The sequence below is a fragment of the Camelus dromedarius genome, chromosome 1 (assembly GCF_036321535.1).
Source record: "Camelus dromedarius isolate mCamDro1 chromosome 1, mCamDro1.pat, whole genome shotgun sequence".
In the NCBI taxonomy this organism is placed as follows: Eukaryota; Metazoa; Chordata; class Mammalia; order Artiodactyla; family Camelidae; genus Camelus; species Camelus dromedarius.
In genome coordinates, this window is record NC_087436.1 from 4,529,141 (window position 1) to 4,549,838 (window position 20,698).

General features: G+C 45.1%; 1 protein-coding gene across 4 annotated transcripts in view; it reads left to right on the top strand.

Moving 5' to 3' along the window:
* Nucleotides 1-9,230: 9,230 nt before the first annotated feature.
* The window catches only part of GUCY1A1 (guanylate cyclase 1 soluble subunit alpha 1), a 54,055-nt gene continuing 42,587 nt past the window's right edge, over nucleotides 9,231-20,698 (top strand). The window contains exon 1 of one of the 4 annotated variants that reach the window (XM_031463696.2): nucleotides 9,231-9,454. The gene's annotated coding sequence lies outside the window, so the exon portion shown is untranslated. Of the gene's footprint in view, nucleotides 9,455-9,793; nucleotides 10,231-10,403; nucleotides 10,660-10,754; nucleotides 10,871-20,698 lie in introns of those variants that run through there. The other 3 variants (XM_031463694.2, XM_031463695.2, XM_064485442.1) reach the window with 3 other exon arrangements.

A 20,698-nucleotide genomic window follows, 5' to 3' on the forward strand; every position in this document is an offset into this window, starting at 1 on the left:
TCTCATACCATATTTTGCATCATTAAATTATAAAAGTATAATTATAAGAAGCAGAACAAGTTTTATCTGCTACAATAGCTAAAAGGGGAGAAGGCAGTTCACTGACTTTTCAAGCCTGTCACCGGGACTGGAGAAGTTACAAACATGTCTCTCCACACAGATGGCTCCCTTTGCTATGGGTCAGGTCAGTAGGTCATGTTGCTTTGGAATGTTTCTCTTAAAACTTAAGGGCTCATAAATCTTCCCATATTTATGTTCACATGTAAAAAACTCTTCTCATTTGGATTAAATGCATTCTCCTAGAATAGATACTCTTTTAAGGCTGTGATTTTTTGCCTCTTCCTGTGAAGCTGCCCTGAAATACTGGACTGGCCCCCTGCTGAGGAAGGTGCCTGGGGCTTCACCTGTGGGGACTCTGGGATTGTTTAAAGTCCAGCGACTAGAAATGGAAGGTGATAAAGAAGTTTCAACTCTTTATAAAAGACACACATTTAATCAATGCTTCTTTTTCTTTTCTGTTTTTTTAACTGAAGTACAGTCAGTTACAATGTGTCAATTTCTGGTGTACTGCACAATGTCCCAGTCATGCATATACATATATTCAATTTCATATTCTTTTTCATTAAAGGTTATTACAAGATACTGAACATAGTTCCCTGTGTTATACAGAAGAAACCTTTTTTTAAAATCTATTTTTATACATAATTGCTAACATTTGTAAATCTTAAACTCCCAAATTTATCCCTTCCCACCCGCTTTCCCCAGTGGTTACAGGGAAATAAAATAAACAAAATAAAATAACAAAATAAATTGTTTACTATGTCTGTGAGTCTGTTTCTGTTCTGTTTTGTAGATGAGTTCATAGTGTCCTTTTTCCTTTCCTTTATTTTATTTTTTTTAAGATTCCACATATGAGTGATATCATATGGTATTTTTCTTTCTCTGTCTGGCTCACTTCACTTAGAATTACCATCTCTAAGCCATGTTGCTGAAAATGGCATTATTTTCTTTCTTTCTTTTTTTTTTTTTTTTTTGGCTGAGTAGTATTACATTGTACAAATATACCACAACTTCTTTATTCAGTCATCTGTCGATTGACATTTAGGTTGTTTCCATGTCTTGGCTATCGTAAATAGTGCTGCTGTGAACATTGGGGTGCATGTGTCATTTCCAATTAGAGTTCCTTCCAGCTATATACCTAGGAGTGGGATTGCTGGATCATAGGGTAAGTCTAGTTTTAGTTTTTTGAGGACTCTCCATGCTGTTTTCCACAGTGGCTGCACCAAACTGCATTCCCACCAACAGTGTAGGGGGTTCCCTTTTCTCCACACTCTTTCCGGCATTTATTCTTTATGAAGGGCTTTTTAATTTATTTTTATTTTTTTAATTGAAGTAGTGCCAATGCTTATTTTTAAGTGTGCCTTACCATGAGAAGAAGCAGGAACAAGTCAATCTTTATGACAAGAATTGGCTGAAGTTACCTGAGTGTGATTTTCTCAGTAGTTTCTTTCATAAGCAGCTTTATTGACTATACTTCCAGTGCTTTGCCTGCCTGTTCAGTGACCTTCCTTCTTTCCTTCCTTTCTTCCTCCTCTGTCTCTGTCTCTGCCTCAGTCTCTCTCCCTCTCTTTCCTTCTATAAATGCATAAATAAATGGAAACGCACTTGCTGCGATGTAGTTAACCATTCCTGTTAGGAAATAAAGCTGTTGAAACTCGTGTTCTCTGCTGTTCACGTGGAACTGAAACTAATGTCAAACAAAGAAATTTAAAGAACGTCCAAACAGTTTGAAGTACAAGTGTTGAAAACCCTATGACTTAATGGCATCCGGAATGTGTACCAGCCCAGAGACTTCTGCAATAAGACAACTTTACTACTGTGAAATATTTAGTGTCTCTGAGTCCATCTTCAACCACCAGAATGAGCTACGGATGCTTGTTAAAATGTAAATTCCTGGGACCTGGCAGTGCCCAAAGATGTGGATATAATCAGGCTGAGTGGAGCTCTTTGTTTTGCATAATTAACAAGCTATTGGCAGGGAGACCAGAGGGATTCACACCGCAGGGTCCGGAGCCAGACCACCTGAGTCTGAGTCCTGCTTCTGCTGCTTGCTCGCTGTGTGACTTGGGGAAAGTTGCTTAATTTCCTTATACCTCATTTTTCTTGTTTGTAAAACAGACATAATCTCAGTGCTCACCTGAAAGGGTCACTGGAAGAAAGAAATGACCTAATGCATGTGGCGCTGAGAAGAGCGTCTGACGCATAGTTTACATCGCACAGTGCAAACTATACTATGATCCTTTTTTGACAATTAACATTTTGGAACCCCAGAAGAGATTTCATTTGTCCTTCTTTTAATAACTTTGTTGTTTCCAGCTCTCGTTTTAAAGACAACTTTATTGAGATAAATGTACATACAGTAAAATATACCCATTTTAAGTGTACAATTCTATGAGTTTTGATAAATGCATATACCCTCGTCACCACCACCACGAGCATGAGATAGAGTATTTCCATCAGCCAGAAAGTCCCTGGTACCCTTTCCCAGCAGTTCCCCACCCTGGTCCAGGCAACCACTGATCTGTCCTCTGTCATTACAGATCAGTCTTGCCCTCTCTAGAGGTTCATATAAATGAAGACGTGCACTATGTAATCTTTTGTGTGTCTTGTTTTTCTTTTTCCTCAGCGTAGTGGTTCTTAGCTCCACCTATGTGGCTGTCTGTCAGTAATTTCCCCTTTTCCAATGCGGAGCAGTATTCCGTCCTACGGTTCTACCGTAATTTGCTCATCTGTTGGTGGACATTTGGGTTGTTTCCAACTTGGGGCTGTTATAAATAACTCAAATAATGTCTTTGTTGGCAGCTAGCATTAGTTTTCCTATTTAAAAAAAGAGTGAAGTCAAGGACTCAGAAAATAGACTCTCTCTTTCTATGATCAATTATTTTGAAAAGCCAAGGAGTAAGAGTGGGGAGCGGGGAGGCTAAGCTGGAGAAAAAGCAGCGTCAAGAACTGTGTGTTTTAACTAAGTTAGAAAGAGAGCTTAATCTCAGCTGTGGATCCTTTTCCTTACAGGCAACATAGCTTTGTATGGCTGAACTGTTCTTTTTAGACTTGTCAACTTTTATTCATGTGAAATAATCTTTTACTAGATGGAGTAAACATAGTTACATTCAATAAATACCTTAGAACAAGTGTGTCAGACGTTTATTTTGCAGTATCCATTAACCCCTTCATCTTAGGAACTTTTCACATCACTGTTTCTACCTTATGTTTTTCTTTCAGTTTCCTGAACTCAATGCAATTGTAAGCTATTTCTGTGGGGGAGCATTTTAAAAGCAGCATTAAATACACTGAGATATACAGATATTATTTTGACCTTTTTTTCTGAAACACAATTTATAAGTACCAGTGTTGTTATCAGGGCAGAAAGAGTGAATATAATTATTACTTTAGGACATAAGATTTAAATATGGGGGTGTCACCTGAAATAAAATGCACAGCCTAAAAGTTGAGAGTTATGTTTTACTTGGCGGACTTTCTGAGGACTTAAGCCTGGAAGGCAGCCTCTCAGATGCTCTAAGAGACTGTTCCACTGAGGCTGGATAGGGGCCAGGATTTACAGGAGATTTTGCAGCAAAGACCAGGTAGTCAGAACATCAAAAGATTACTGTTAATGAAAGAAAACCAGACATCTCAAGTTAAGGAATTTAGCGCTTTTCTATGTGTGGGAAGGTGCAAAGGTCTGGGTCCATTGAAATCATTCCTTTGATGTGCTGGCTGTCTTGGGCCAGTGTCCTGTGCTTTCCCATCCTGAGTCCCCTCAGGGGGCACTGTTGGGGGTGCAGCAGAGGCCACGCTGCCTGCTTGTCTGCATCCTGAGCCCCCTCCGTTCACCGTCAGGGGTGGCGGTAGTGGCTGATGACTTGATGGTCACAGCATCCTTTGTTTACTGATACGGCTGCAATGTTTTCATTCACAGGGGTCTACTGTATAAATACACTCAGCAGATTTTTCAAATATGAGCATTAACAAAACCTCTCAGGATGGCCAAAGTCCAAGAACATCACTTTTACCCAGAAAAGTTCGGCAGGGCACACTCACTCAAGCATCCGGAGAAGCTGAAGATCCCCCATGTCACCAGTCCTGGTTCCTCCGTGCTTCGCAGTTCCTCCTTCAACCCACCCCTTTCCCCTCACATTTTACAATAAGCATCAAAAAGAAACCAGCCCGTGCCTGCGACACTTTGCTTAGAAATTGCCTTGGCTAAATGTCCCAATTCACCATTTCCAGATACCCGCAGACTACGGTTCTGTTCAGTTCCTGCCCTTCCCCGGTTTTCCCTTAACAGCCACCTCATTTCCATCTGTGCCTCCACCGGCAGGAGTTTCCCATCCACACTTCGCTGGCAGAGCACAGGCCACATGTCAGGAGTCTCTAAGATGATGGAGGCTGTGAATGAAACATTGCAGCCGTATCAGTAAACAAAGGATGCTGTGGCCATCAAGTCATCAGCCGCTGCCGCCACCCCTGATGGTGAGCGGAGGGGGCTCAGGATGCAGACAAGCAGGCAGCCCGGCCTCTGCTGCCACCCCCAACAGTGCCCCCTGAGGGGACTCAGGATGGGAAAGCACAGGACACTGACCCTAGACAGCTATGGTGCACATCCAAGGAATGATTTCAATGAACCCAGACCCTAGCATCTTCCCACACATAGAAAAGCGCTAAATTCATTAACTTGAGACATCTGGCTTTCTTTCATTAACAGTAATCTTTAATTACAGATATTCCCACTACCTGGTCTTTGCTGCAAAAACTCCTATAAATGCTGGCTCCTCCCTTCCCTCTTCGGAGCTGAGCGATCTGGGAGGCCACCTCCCAGGCTTGATGTTCTCAGGAAGTCCAGCAAATGAAACATAATTATCAACTTTCAAGTAGTGCATTTGTTTTTGATTGACAAGGTTTTTCCCTGCTGCGGGTCCGGGTCCTCACTAGCAGATCTAACAGCTATGTTTTCACTAATAGTACATGCAACCAAGGCTTTTTGAAAAATCAGGCCCCGCGAAATTCTTCCTGCCTTTGCCAGTGCCCCACTCCAGTTTGGGGTCTCTGTTCCAACAGCACCCTGCTTCCCAGGACTGAAGTCGGAATCCTTTCCATTGCTGCCACAATAAATAACCACAAAGCTGCTCCTTAAAGCAATGCAGGTGAACCACCTTCCATTCTAAGCGTTGGAGGTTTGAATGAGCCTCACTGGCCTGGAACCCAAGTGTCCATGAGGCTGCTTCTCTCCCAGAGGATCCGGGGGATGGGTTTTCCAGCCTTGTCCAGGTCCAGCGGCTGCACACATCCCTTGGCTACTGACGCCTTCCCGTCTGCAAAACCAGTGACTGCTCGCCCAGTCTTTCTTTTTTTTTATGTGCTTTTTAAATTGCATTTTTCATTGAAGTGTAGTTGACTTACAATGTTAGTTTCTGGAGTACAGCAAAGTGATTCAGTTATACACATACATATATTTCCTCAGATTCTTTTCCATTATAGTTTACTACAAGATATTGAATATAGTTCTCTGTAATAGACAGTAGGTCCTTGTTGTTTATCACTTTTATAGAGTCATGCGTATCTGCTAATCCCAAACTCCTAGTTTATCCCTCCCCATCCTTTCCTCTTGGGTAACCACAGTTCGTCAGTCTTTCTCACACTGCATCAGTCTGACTGTCTCTGACTCTGACCTTGACTCTCTTACCTGCATCTTCCACTTATCAGGACCCTTGTGATTACACTGGGCCACACAGGTAACCAGGGATCATGGTTATCTCAAGGTCAGTTGGTTACAACCTTGCTTCTGTGTGCAGACTGAACGACCCCTTGCCACGTGCCAGGTAACATAACCTGGTCACAGGTCTCTGGATAAGGACATCTTCTCCTGGGGTTGAAGTCAGGGGTCTGGTGCATCATTCTGTCAACCACTCTATTTAATGCTGACAAACACCATCTGTTCTGAGAAGACATAATGACAAACATTTCTGTCACTGTTAGCCTCTCTTAAAGTCCAAGGTGCTTCATGAATGCTGGGACCAGGAATTTAGGGACTCCGACCTCAACGTTCTCTTTTCCTCAACTGAAATGGGACATCTGGATGCTAACATGGTCTCAGCAATCGCAAGTTGCCAGTGTAAAATGTATCTTAACTGCGTGTGTTTAAGACAAATGGAAAACCAATGATCTTAAGGAGGGGAAACAATAATAAAAAGAAAAAAAAGATACAGAAGTTTACTCTTATGTTTCTTGTGTTTGACAAGTTACTTTGATTTGATAGACAGGACAGGCAGCGGTTTGCTTGCTAAAATACTAAAGTTCTGCTTTGGACACAGAAAAAAAGTATGGATGCAGTATTGTGCAATGTTCCTCACGTTTCTCCCTTCCTGCCTAACTGCTCCCCTCCCCTCTTCCCTCTGAATTCCCCTTGGTTTGGGAACTTGTGGTTTTAGTCTATGAACTTGACCAAGAGGCCAATAAAGATGAATCCATTAGTCCCATTACTTTATTTGAACTGATATGGTGCTAATATCCCAGCTGGTTCTCCAGCTCCCCAGGAATGAACAGATTCCTGAAGCCCATTTCCAGGTCCAGCATCCTTAATGAGCTGACTGCAGATCTGTGCTTGGAAAACTTCCATATGCATGTGAGTTAACTGAGGATTTTGCTAAACGAAAATTCTGGTTCAGGAGGTTTGGAGGAGGCATTTCTGACAGGATCACAGGTCTTGGCCTTGCTGCCGATACAGAGACCGCACTCTGAGCAGCAAGGTGGTGGATGGCATCTATGATTACCACTGTCATTTGCAAGTGTGAAAAGAATGCACATTTGAATGCTTTTGTGCTGTTGTCCGTCATGCAAAAGGAAAAACAAAGAATCCTGAGAAAAACTCGAACCTTTCTACCTCAGAGACAGAGACACAGAGACTGCTTTAAACTGAATACTTGCCCTTGTTGACATTTTCATTAAGTTGCCCTGACAACTTCCCTATTCTCAATAAAGTGGAGGCAGGTAGGTTTAACCACACCATCTATAAGACAGAACAGACCTCAAAGATAATGAGATATTCAGGTGCTCATGTATCCACTTAATGATCATTTTACTGAATCCCTTCTGTGGGACATACCCATGGCTAGACACTAAGGCTGGAAAAATGATTTCCCTAACATCAAGGAACTTTTTTTTTTAATTCTTTTCCTGTGGCCATTTTTTTTAACGTTTGTTTTTTTTTTTTTTTTTTTTTTTTTTTTTTGGGAGGTGGTGGTGGGGATTAGGTTTATTTACTTATTTATTTAATGGAGGTACTGGGGATTGAACCCAGGACCTTGTGCTTGCTAAGCATGCAATCTACCACTGAGCTCCACCCTCCCCACAAGGAACTCTCACTACCTTTCCAGGGCATATCAATCATCCAGGTAAGAGAAGTTTTTCACAATCACCTTCTGGTGGCCCCAGCATCCTAGACTGGCTGCTTTTCCCACACACCCCACAAAGAATGGGAGAAGCATACAGGCAGACCTCTTTTCACTGTACTTCCTCTTCCTGTATTTTTTACAAATTGAACTTTTGTGACAACCCCTGCGTCAAGCAAGTCTATCGGCACCGTTTTTCCAACGGCATTTTCTCACTTCATGTCTGTGTCACATTTTGCTAATTCGTGAAATATTTCAAACATTTTCATTATTATTAAATTAGTTACGGTGATCTGGGATCAGTGATCTTTGATGTTACTACTGAGACTCGCCAAAGGCTCACATGATGCTTAGGACTTTTTAGCAACAACGTAGTTTTCAGCCAAAGTAGATACATTTTTTTTTTTAAGACAAATGCTACTGCACACTTAGACTGCAGCATGGTGTAAACATAAGTTTTACACGAGCTGGGAACAAAAAATTCATGTGACTCGATTTATTGTGATACTTGCTTTATCTTGGTGGTCTGGAACCGAACCCGCAGTATCTCTGAGGACTGCCTGTACAAGACTGCAGCTGAGGGCTTACCCTTGGTAAAGCTGAGCAAGCCCTGGAAGAAATTACTGAGGTTAAAAGCCGTCCTTATTGAATATGAAAATGAATATATGTATGTTCATGTATGACTGAAGCCTTGTGCCGTACACCAGAAATTGACATGACATTGTAAACTGACTATACTTCAATTAAAAAAAAGTGGTCCTTATCGAGGAGTTTGGCGTGCCTCAGAATTTGAGGATGGTGAAGGCAGAGATGAACCAGTTAAACAGGTCGCCATCGAAGCCAAGAGCGATATTGACCAGAGTAATGCCAAAGCCAAAAAACCGGGTTTGATACAAACCTACGATGTGTGGCAGCTGGAGGACAGGCCAAGTGAGGCCACTCAAATTACCTTCCTAGCTCAGCTTCCTGGACTTTTATTGGTGCCCTTTGCAAAGGACACCACCTCCAGGCCTTTGCTCACAAGTTTGCCTCTGCCTGAAAAGCACAACACAAAAGAAAAGATAAAAACTTCCTTATTTTATCTTTTCTAAAATCTGAACTACCTTTTAAGGCCTAACTCTCATGCTGTTCCCTTATGAAGTATTTCTCCTGTGTCTGAGGATACCTCTTCTTTCTCTGCAATTTCATACCACTATATTTTTTTTTATAGTGTAAGATTCTCTTCCAATTATGCATTACTGGCAGTTTCTTTTTCTTTTCTTTCTTCCTTTTTTTTTTTTTTTTTTTTTTTGAGGCCTTAAATTCTAAGTACTCTGAGGACAAACGACCTTTTGATCTAACAGATTATCAAGTGCTGGGAGTAGAGAAAGAGAAGGCTCCTGAGAGGGCAGAACCAAAAATGCAAATTCGTAGCTCTGCGCTTTTGCCTAATACTAAGGCAATGTTTAGTTAAACACCTTTTTTTTTTTAAACTTAAATGTCTTTTTTTTCTGCTTCTTCTGACATGTGCAGAGCATTAGTTGTCAAGGCTGGGAGAAAAATGTGCAGATGTGATGATTCTAAAATAGGATGGGATTATGTGGAAGGTTTAGGGAGAAATACAAGAATTGGAGATAACCATGAACATTTTGTCTCAAAGTCCCTGGGCTTGAAGAGAGAGCACATAACACTCATGATTAGTTATGAAATCACAATGAAAGAGAGTAACGCATGTGTTTTTTTCTTTTAAGTCAGGAAGGTGCTTCCAAACATATCAGAACTTACTTCTCTGTTTCTACACACACACACACACACACACACACACACACACACACACACACACACACACACACACACCCCGCACACCCAACCACAGAACTAAATGCACTGAACCAAGTGACAGAATCAGGATCTTACTGGAAAGATGTAACTGCCCTGCAACCACACAACTGCATTTGCAAAGGAGTAGATTGGAAACCAAGAGAAGAAAACCATCCATGCAGACATCAGTTTCCCGTTTCTCCCAGGTGAAGTTTTTAACCACGGAAAACTAGCTTTTCCGGACCAGTGTATACTGGAAAACTTTTTTTTTTTAAGTGGGTCAAATTTTCGTTGAGTTCCCTCCCTTTTTTTTATTTTCCCGCTTTCTCTTCCTTTGTCCCCGTCTCCCCTCTGACTGCACCCAGTCACGGCGGTCGGGCGGGCGTTTGGAGGACTGGGTACCCTGCCCTGGTCCGGTCGTAGTGGCGGGGACTCGGCGCCGAGCTGCTTTTCCACGCGCAGGTTTCCACTCTGGCTGCGCCAGAAAGCGGGGAGCCGCCCCGGGAGACCGACACCTGCTGGGGAAGGCGCGCTGCGAGCTGCCCCCAGTGACCTCCCCACGGTGCGCTTCAGCAGCTACTTTCTTTTTCAGTCTTTGTTGCAGGGGAGGGGAGGGGTTCCGAGGAGAAGTCGAAGGCATCTGGGAGAGGCGCTGCAAGGGATTCTCCGGGCCATGAGAGAGAGAGAGATCCGGAGGCACAGGCAGAGCCCGGGCAGAGCTGATTGAGCGCTGGGGCGCAGCGCGGGGAATCCGGTTTGCTGTGCGCCCCACCCCGCCTGTTGAGCCAGGAGACCGGACTTAAGCGCCGCGGCCGCGCGGGCGGTGGGTGCACCGGCGCAGGGACCCGCAGGTGCCACGGCAGGGTCCCCTCTCCCGCCCCCAAAGCCCACTCTTTGTGCGCTCTCGGTGCGGCTGTGCGAGGCGCGCCCCGGAGCTGCCGGCGATCCGGGAACGAAGCCCCGAGGTCCGGGAAGCCACCGAGTAAGTGGTCGCCGTGTCCCCGCCCCGGGTCGTGTCTCCCGGGTGAGCGCCCCCAGTCCTGGGCCGGTCCTCCTCCCTCCCCGCACCGGAAGCCTTCTTGCGCTCCCAGCTGCCCAGCCCCGGGGGCCGGGCCCGGTTCCCACGCCGGGGAGGAGCGAGGGAGCAAAGCAGACGGCGCCCGGGGCAGCTCACGGCCCGGGGGCCCCGCGGCGGCCGAGGGCGGAGGGCTGGCCGCGCTGGCGTCTGCGCTCGCGGGGCGCGAGCGTGAGGACGCGGGGGGCGCCGCGCGCTGCTCTCCCACGGCCGGGGCGCCGGGCAGCATCGCCTCCTCGGGAAGTCGGGGCGCCGGGGTCGCCTGGACCTCAGAGCCCGCGGGGACTGAGGCCGCTCCGGCTCCTCCGCAACTTCGTGCCGCCGGCGGCTGCTTGGGTGAGCGATTCTCCCTCCTCGGGAGCAGAGGGCTGCGATCACAGGGTCGCTCAGCGCGGGCAGCCTTCCGGGGGCGCCGCCCGGGGTTTGCCCGAGGCGTGAGAGTGAGTGTGCACGCGTGTGCGGGTGTGCAGGCGGGTGTGCGCGCGCGTTAATTACCGATTGGCGGTCTGACTTCCGTCCCCCGAGGACTGCAGCACTTTGAGGATCGGTGAGCCGGGGGTCGCCGCGGTCTCTGCGGGCCGGGTCGGTGCCCGGAGCCGCCCTGCGAGGGCTCGGCAGCCTCGCGGTGGCCTCTGTGTGGGGGCTGCGTTGCCATGCGGTCGTGCGATTTCAGGAGTCTTTCTTTTGCTCGCTTGTTTCACACGGTGGTTCCTTCATTTTGCACTTGATAAATAGTTTATATCTTCTGAAGTAAACCAGAAGGTGGAAGGCGTCAATTGTGGCTGAGGCATCTTGGTTTCCAACAGACTGCAAATCCCTCTGAATTTTAAATAGCACAGGTCATATATATAGTTTTAAATTAGACCTTCACTTAAAACATATTGGTAGTGATTTTTCAAGGTCAGTCCTAAGGTGATTTCACTGAAGGTTTGCCTACTTACTGGAGCTGGTCTTGACAAGAATATCTTTAACCCTCTGGTTAGGCGTAGGTAGACGCTGGAGCGTTCAGTAATGGTATAGATTTTCACATCTTGGTTCCTAGTGTAGAAATAATCTGTTGCTTTTCTTAAAATGGCTATGCTATTTTTTTTTCTGCAGAAGTCATTTCAGGTACTTTATGAAGGTATATTATGAAGAGTGGTAAAAATCAATAGCAGCAATGTAACAAAATATGAATGTCTAAAATTTCAAAGCAAACATTAATTTGTCAAAAAGGCAAGTAAATTTTATGCTTTTCAATGGCAGTAGTCTGTACTCTCTGTTCAGATTGAACAGCTGTCTGTGGATTGCTTCAGGGGGTCCCTGAAATTGTGTCTAAACATTTGAGTCACTGCATTTTTAAGGAGATAGCCCAGGGTCCTCAGATATCCAATATTTTTGACCCAACAGAAAAATAAGAACTGCAGAGTTAAAATATATCCTTTTCCAAGTCAAAACAAGTAAGCTTTTTACATAAATACTAGAAAAAATTCTAAAATGATTAAATACTGTTACAGTAATTAAACATCTCACATAAAACAGACCCACTTGTATGTTTTTAAATGTATCAGTCAGGAAACTCAAGATGTTGAAGTTTATTTAATAGAAATCTGTAATGAATAGATGGGTACCTTCTTTCTCTTCTTGCGCCGTAAGATCTATGGCATACAAAATAAGGATTTTACCTTTCTCTCTTTGAAACCCAACACAAACAGAAAGTACTTATGCTTTGTGTGATGTTTCACAGTGTATGAATATAAATGGCCCCTCAAAGGCCCTCTTTCTAGATATCCAGGTATAAAATAACATGTCCAAGATAGGTTTCTGACATTTATGAGAATACAGGGGGTACTGTAGCTTCACAAGATTTGGTCCTCATATTTCTTATAACTGTGGCTTATTAAGTGATAACGCTGTAAGGCATTATTTGGAAAAAAAACTTTTAAAATTATCATCGTACTAATAAAAACTAAGGAAGTGATAACTCGAATTGTTATTTTCATTATAAATGTCAGATTTGCCAGGAAGTTGCTCAGTTTTCTCTTATTTGCTAGGATGTATAACTTTTATGTCATTGATTTTTTTATCCCACTTAATTAGAAATATTTACCCAGGTGATTTAACCTTGAACACTGCTCTTGATTCCTTCTCTGCATATTTGTAGAAGCAGATACACTTCCTTCTAAAATATCAGTAATTCCAATGGTTTTTTAGTTTCTAGGCCATCTAGAACTATATGCTAAGCATTCGTTAGGTGTCTGTTTTGGTTGGGTACCTCCATCTTGATACAGGAGGAGCTTCTGGCAGTTGTTAGGTCTTTAGATGATATATTTGTTGCCCATAGATTAGTTGACTTCTTTGGCACTGGAGTCATTTTGGGGCTATCCCGAATTCCATTTGCTTTTGTTTTTCTCAAGCAGTTTGGACGTGTCTGACCTATTTCATGTTTCTCTCCCCTGAGTGCAGGCCTGCAGGCTCATCCTCCTTACATAAGCCTTGAGGCTTACAGGGTCTGATTGGAATCATTCACCGGGAGTGAGGAGCTTCAGGCCGGGACAGCAGCGGGAGAGAGGGACCACCTTACACACCCCGAGGGGGCCCTGGGGCCTGACTCCCCACCATGACAGTGTGATTCTCTGCTGCTCGGACTTGCCTACCTGGAATGCTTGCTGGCCATCCGCAATCTCTGCATTAAAATGAACCCTCCCTCAGAAAAATCAGCGCAACTCAGGTTAAGTGGCACATCCCGCCCCCTCCTCACCCCAGGAGGAATCTGCAAGAAGACACAGAACACCCGGCCTTTGGGAGGGAGCACCCTGGGAAGGGACTCAGGCCTTTGGAACCAAGGAGAGCTTCCTAGTCCTGAACTTTTTGCGGGTGTGACGTAACTGTGTGTCCCCTTTCACCGCAGTTAGAAACACATGCTCCGGTGTCTGTGCTGCCACCACACTCAGCTGTCCCTGGGGGGGAGGGCAGCCTCGGCTGCTGGGACCTGGGGCCTCGTGGGCTTCTGGGGAGCCTCACTGTGCTGTCTCTGGAATTATTGACGTGTTTTTTTAAAAAAATGTTTTCCTTTTTTTAAAAAAATGGCTTATATTTTTAAAATTAAAAAAATTAATTTTTTTCCTTTTTTTGATGGGTGAAGTAGTTAAGTTTGTTTGTTTATTTACTTACTGGAGGTACCGGGGATTGAACCCAGGACTTCATGCATGCTAAGCACATGCTCTTCCAGCAAGCCCCGCCCTCCCTCCTTGACTTAAGTTTGGATGTCTTGGTGCTGCAGGTTATTCTGTTCAAGAACACCATCTCCAGTGATGGGCCAGCCGTGAGCCTCCGGGGACAGCTGCAGCCTTTGTCGCACACAGACACTTCTGTGCCTTTTCCCATAAGGCTTGCAGCCTGTTCAGAGCTGCTTCCAACTGTTGCTTCCTTCAGCATCACCCTGTGACCCTTTGTCTTTCTAGGTCTACACCCTGCACTCACGTTCCCCGTCCCCGTTACCAGTGCCCGTCCACCTCCTGAATAGTCCACTTTCCCTGGGAGTGTGACCGGGTGGAGGACTTTCTGTCTGCACTTTGATCAGCTGTCACTGTTCGGGACCTCATTCAGCATCAGCCCGTGGGCTCCCCCAGGACCTCAGCCTGCCTTCTCCCCTCGGGGAATCCACTGCCATTCACTCAGCTGGCCTTCTGAAAAGCTGAGACTTGCATGTTCCCTTTCTGACCCCAACCTCCTGTCCTGCCGGTAAGCCCCTCCCTGGGCACCGCCGCACCCCGCCTCTCCTGCTGTTGCTCCTGGGCCCGGACTTTCTCTGTCTCCCTCTCTTGCTCGCCACGCTTACTCTGGGCAGCGCCGGCTCTGCTCCAAGCCCTCCATCTCTTCCCAGAACCTGATGCACTCTGCTTCAGCTCCAGGGACGTGAACAGGGCTCCGAAGCTACTTATTTCCTCTTGGATAATCTCTCTCCAATTCTCCGCAGTCCACGTTCCAGATTTTTCCGGATTTTCCAGTCCACATTATCTTTCTCCTTTTCATTCCTAGCAGATGACCTTATGTCCGATTCAAGGAGAATATTGAGGTCAGTTTAGGCAAGTTATTTATCAAGATTCAGCTTGAATGTAGGAGACGTTTGTTGATTTGACCTGATCTGAGCATAAGAATCTTTTCTCATATTGAACTATGCTATTTGTTTCTAGAATATTCATATCCCAATTTTTACCTCTTAAGGGATGTATACAGAAGGCTTTTTATTATAGGACAGCAGTATGCCTGTGGTCTTTGTGGTCATATTCAGTCCTTTTAACCCATCCTTTGTTGACATAGTTTGAAACTCTCTCAGCAGGGCATTTCTCCCGTGGATGCCCTCCCGGGTTTCTGAAAGTGTGGTCCTCAGGGCTGAGCAAAGATGGGTGGGCGCAGGTCACTGGACAGGCCGCGTGAGCTCCTCTGGGTGTGAGGTGGTGAGTCATCCTGAAATCTAACCTGTCCCCCCACTGCTTTTCGCATCCATTGAGCACGCACCTTTTTGCATACTCTTCTGCAAATACACTCCTCTATTTGTGCATTGGATCACTAGATTCGGGACTTTTAAAAAATACTTACTGCCATTAAGTTTAATTTTTATCTTTAGCTCGCCTGCTGTTCCAGAAGGTCAGGGTATTTTGGGATTCTGATTTCCTGATACGGATTAGGCATTTTTCCCCATCAAGGGGCATTAGCGGATTGGATCAGGATACAGTCACTATCTTCATCCAGATCGCGGTGCAGAATTGTGAACCAGAGGGACGTCTAGCGTCACCCTAGATGCCTTGCCCTTGCTCTGCCCGAGCCCATGAGTTAGTCCTCTTTCCAGGGCTGTTCCTAGCCAGGTAGCTCTCTTTCCTCAGAGTTTACATTCCTCCGTGTGGCCCGGGAGGATACTGTGACAGGCTTGGTCACATTCCTTGCTGAAATGCATTTCCGCTTTCTGCAGAATGGCTATCAGGAACCCTGCAAAAACAGAAGGAAGTAACAGTAGGTTAGATTGGAGGGGTCGGTTCCTGGTGACCTTGCATAGCTTGGAGGCAGCAGCATGTCGCATGTTAGAGCTTGGGTACCATCACTGTGGCAGTCTCTTGGGGACCGTGCCTGGAATCAGTGTCAAGCTGTCTAGGCTGAAGCTGGTGGAATCCACCTTCTTCTCTTTTTTGAAAAATTGAGACCATGGTGGGATTCCTTGTTCTCTATCAACACCTCTCTTCATTGTAGTATTTTAATGATTTTACCTCTGCCTTTATCTCATCCAGAAATGCTTTCAGTCCTTGGTGGTGAAATTTAGCCAAATTGATGGATTTAAACTCATTTAAAAGATTTAACCTCATACTTTACCGTGGGCCTTAAATTTGCTGTTTTGATGTTCGTCTTGCTTTTGCCAGTTTAGTCCTATTTTCCTGAGGAGCTGAGAAGAAACAGGGCAGGAGCAGGGTGGTTCTGCGGGTCCAGCCACGTACTTGCCATTGAACTTCTTCCTCCCCCAGCAGTCAGTGTGCTGTTCCCACACCGAATAAAAATGCTGTTATCGCCGCTGTGTCTGGCAATAATACCAAGAATTACAGGAACATGTTTTGGAATTTGTGATTTTTGAAAGCTTCGGGTGACTTTATATTCTATGAGACTCTTTTCAGAGGGTGCTCAGTTTTTCTAGTTCTCACAGCGAGGTTTATCATGAATCATGCTAGTCACGGAGGAAGAGACAACAAGTTCATGGCATTCCCTCCCTTGGGGGAGTTTAAAGCCTGTGTGTGGAGATAGCAGGACCCAGAAATAGTCTCAGAGTTACACACGGCAGCCCTTAACAATGAGCTTAATACCCGTGGTGCAGGTTTACTAAGTTCTCAAGAGCCTGAGGCCCGGGCCACAGGAGGGCCGCGTTGGAGAAGGCTTTCTTAGCACTGAGCTCAGGTCTGAGACAGCACCAGAATGCTGGACTTTGCAGAAGCTGTAGCATTTAAATACAGAGAATACTGGAAAGAATGTTCTAGGCAGAGAGAAGGTAAGGGGCAGGGTAGGAAGCAGGTGAGTGTGTGAGTGTGTATGAGTGTGAGTGTATATGTGTATATTGTGAGTGTGTATGTGTGTATAAGTGTATGTGAGTGTGTATGAATTTGAGTGTGTATGAGTTTGAGTGTGTGTGTGCATGTGTGTAGTGCATATGGGTGTATGTGTGTGCATGTGTCAGTGAGTATGTGAGTGTGTATGTGTGTTAGTGAGTCTATGAGTGTGAATGTATTGTGAGTGCGTGAGTGTATGTGTGAGTGTGTATGCATGTACGTGATTGTGCATGTGTCAGTATGTGAGTGTGTATTTGTGGGTGTGTGTGTATGAGTATGTAAGTGTGTCTGAGTGTGTGCGCACGACTAGCACATGGAGCTCAAAGGGCAGCACCAGTTCCCCGCCAGCCGCGGTTTGCTCTGTTCTTTCTGGGATCACCAGGCCCCCCCCTTGTCCTGACGGCCCCCCCCCCATCTCCATCCTTGCGAGGCGCGAACCTGCGCCTCCTCACAGCAGCACACAGGGCTCCACTTCTCAGAACCATCCCCGTACTCCTCCGCTGTCCCTGCTCTCTGAATTGTCTGCTGTCCCCTGGGGACGACATTCTGTTCCTGTTCAGCCCCCAGTCTGTTCACCAGAACTGCTCCGCGGGTCGTGAGCGCGCAGGACCCGTGTCACGTGATCCAGCCGCTTGGAGCAGCCGGCGGTGGTGGGGAGGGAGCGTTTATAAAAAGATTTAAGGTAAAAGGGGTTAGATCACAAGGCCAGGGCGTCAGCTGAGCCTTTCTTTATCAGGTGATGAGCAGCCCTTTTGATTTTTTGAGTTTGGGGGAAAGGCTGTGTGGGGTCTGCATCACTTTTAATTAGACCTTCGTGGGTCAGTTCAGACCACTCAGAGTTACACGTGCATTTCCAGACTCAACAAGGACATCGTTTGACTCCTTACTTTAGGGCTGGTGTTTCCATCCATGCTGTTGACAAACCCTGGAACGTTAATACCGTGCATTTTCATTAGAGGAGTTTTGTTACGTTGCTGGTCTAATTTTATATGTCTACACTGAAATTGTTAGCTGCTTATGCTCAATGTTTAGTCATTTTGCAGCTTAATGTGTGCTCTAAGTAGTTAAATTATTTTTTAAAGTTTGTATTAAGTCAATTAAACATAGGACAAAACATTCCAATGTTTCATTAGTATAATATGAACTTTTAGGTTGTATATTTGTGAATTTAAAACTTAATCAGTACAGCATTCAGAGAATTACAAATGTCACGTGGGAAATACTTGGATAAACACTAACACTGTCAAGACTTGATGTGTCCAGAGTTGAAGCAGGATCCTCTTGCCCTGGATTCTCAGTGCACATTTCCAAATGTGGTTAGCAAAAGCTGTCTTCCCAGTGAACACTCTGGGTAAAATTTCATTTTTTCCTATGTCTTAAAATATTTGCAGCCCCTAATGATGATTAATTAACTTTCCTCTTTGTTCATCTCTACTCCAAGGAACAATTTAATGTGCTGCAGGATCTATTTCTGGTTCTTTTCGGTGGTGACTGCTCAGAGTAATATTCTTAAGCCCCTGATGTGTCGTCTCATGCTAAGAGGTTTTCAGTGGCGGTATGTGAGAGCCGTGCTGTTTCTTGATAGTCTGTTGGGTAGCATGTCACCCGACCGGAAGTGCTGTCTCCCCCCACCTTTTCCCCTTGCCCTTTGAGGCTGTCAGACCTTCCCCTGGCTTAGGCCGGGGTGTCACCTGCAGCTCACCTGCTGGCTTGCCCAGGAGCAGGGAGGTCATACATCACGGCCATCGCAAGGACGCCATCCATTAAAGTTCCTCTCCCCTGGTCCTGCCCCCCAGGGGGTCCTGCCCCCATTTTGGGGGCAGCCATCTGGACGGTATCTCTGGGAGGCCACGGAATAACTGTTTCACCCAGAATCACAGCACGGCCTGTGTGTCCAATGGCGAAAGTCACTTTTATTAGGTTGCCTCTGTTTTCAGTGCTACAAGCAGGGTGCCCTGGGCAGCAACGTCATGCTCAGAGAGGAAGACGAGGGTCAAAAGAAGAGAGAGAAGGTCCCAGACAGAGCTGTTTGTTCGCACTTTCTGTGCCTGGTTAGTTTTCTTCATCGCTAAAGGAGAAACTCGGGTGGTCAGACCATTTTCCCTCACCAGCGTGTTGTGGCCTTCATTATCTTAGGCTGTCAAACCCGAGCAAAATCTGTTTAGTTACTTACTTATTTTTATCGATAATTACTTTTAAAAATTGAAGTCTATTTGACTGACAATGTTGTATTAGCTTCTGGTGTACAGCATAATGATCCAGTTATACAGATAAATTCTTTTTCATTACAGGCTATTATAAGAGATTGAATTTAGTTCCCTCTGCTCTACAGTAGGACCTAGTTTATTTATTTTATATACAGTAGTTTGTATCTGCTAATTCCAAACTTCTAATTTATCCCTCCCCCTCCCCTTCCCCTTGGTAACCATAAGGTTGTTTTCTGTGTCTGTGAGTCTATTTCTGTTTTGTAAATAAGTTCATTTGTGTCATATTTTAGATTCTACACATGAGTGATGTCATATGATACTTGGCTTTCTGTGCCTGACCCCCCTCGCTTAGCGTGATCACCTCCAGGTCCGTCTGCGTTGCTGCAGGTGGACAGCCGCACTGCGTGGTTCCCAGAGCATGAGTGCACACAGCACACATCACATCTGAGTACCGTTAGGAAAATGGTTCTTACCTGCTCGTCCCGTGGAAGGGTCTCAGGGCACATCCCCAGGAGTGTGTGGGCCTTTGCGCACTTAGACACCTACTGTTTTGCTGACCAAGCTTTGAGCAAAACAACATTAAGATGCTGGAATAATTTACACCCAGTTTCAGGTAATGATAGCATCCATTCAGGACATACTGTGTTCCAAGCCTTGTTAAAACTGAGCTGCCTCTACTGAACAACTTGAGAAGTGTCACGCCCTTGTCATTTAATCTGAAAATGAGAAACAAAGTCAAGGGTGGAAAAGTAATCTGCCTCAGTGTCATCCACTGAGTTATTGGAGGAACCAGTGTTCTGAGCCCGCAGGGTCCATCTTCTTAAAAACTGTGCTTTACTGCCTTTTTGGCTTATATACACATTTTTCTGATGGTTTGTAAAAGACTTTGCATGTGACTCATAGCGTTTGTTTTTACAACAGTCAAATTAGACTCTAGAGCATAATGAGTTTTTAGAGTTAGGTTTCAGTGGTCTATAAGCTTCCAAATAAAATACATAAAGCAAGAAAAAATTAATACTTTTAATACAGATGATAGATATTCAGTTAAAATAAACAAAGTATCTTTAAATTTTCCGCCAGTCTAAAGTTGTCATGATTGTAATGTTTAGGAATGTTTTCTTTGCATTTATCATGGGTGGGGTTTAAGGAACTTCTTGGATATGTGTGCAATGCTCTCATCAAATATGGAATCTTCAGAGCCATTATCAGTTCAAATGTTTTTCTGCTTCCATTTCCTCCTTTTTTTCTGAACTCTAAATACGTGTATGTGAGACCTTTTGATGTTCTGCAGTTTTCAGATGCTTTTCTATTTATCACTTTTTATTCTCTTTGTGTTTTTGCTGGGGTTATTTCAGTTAACCTGACTTAATGTTCACTGATCCTTTCCTCTGATGTTAAATGGAGTTCCTTTCTTATTTCTGATATTGCATTTTCTGTGTCTCCAGTGGTTCCTTTTTTTTTTTTTTTTTTTACATGCTATTTCATCATGGAAGCTTACTACTTAGGCCTGCTATTGAACTATACACTGGTTTCTTTACTGTGTTTAACCACAGCTGTTTTCACATTCCTGTCTGATAGCAACATCTGGGCCATGCCTTGGTCTGTTTCTGTTGACGGTTCTCTCTTGCCCCTGGGTCCCTTTCTTGTTCCCTTTCACGTGTCACCTGTCAGGTGTGTGTTGTGGAGCACACCCCTACATTGGGCTGCAAGCCTGGAAGGTGAGTCAGTCTCAGCCGAGGGGCTCCCCGGGGGGTTCTTCTCTGTCACGCAGCAGCTAGAAGTTCGACGCACGCTCATCCGGCCTCTCGTGACCTGACTGTGGGCGACTGTCTCCTGCCTCCGCTTCATCTGGGATGCAAATGCCCACATCTCTTCCCTCCTAGGGCTCGTTATTTGTTTGTCTCTTTTGGAATTTAGGGTTCTTTAGCCTTCCACTGAGGGTTTTTTTTAATGACTTGGCTAAGGTATAATGTTGTGTACAATAAACCTCAAATACATAAAATATGCAGTTGGAGAAGATGTGACAGGTGTGTTCACCTGTGAAACCACCACCATGGTCGAGAGAAAGACCATCCCTATCTCCCCTAGAAGTTTTCCTAT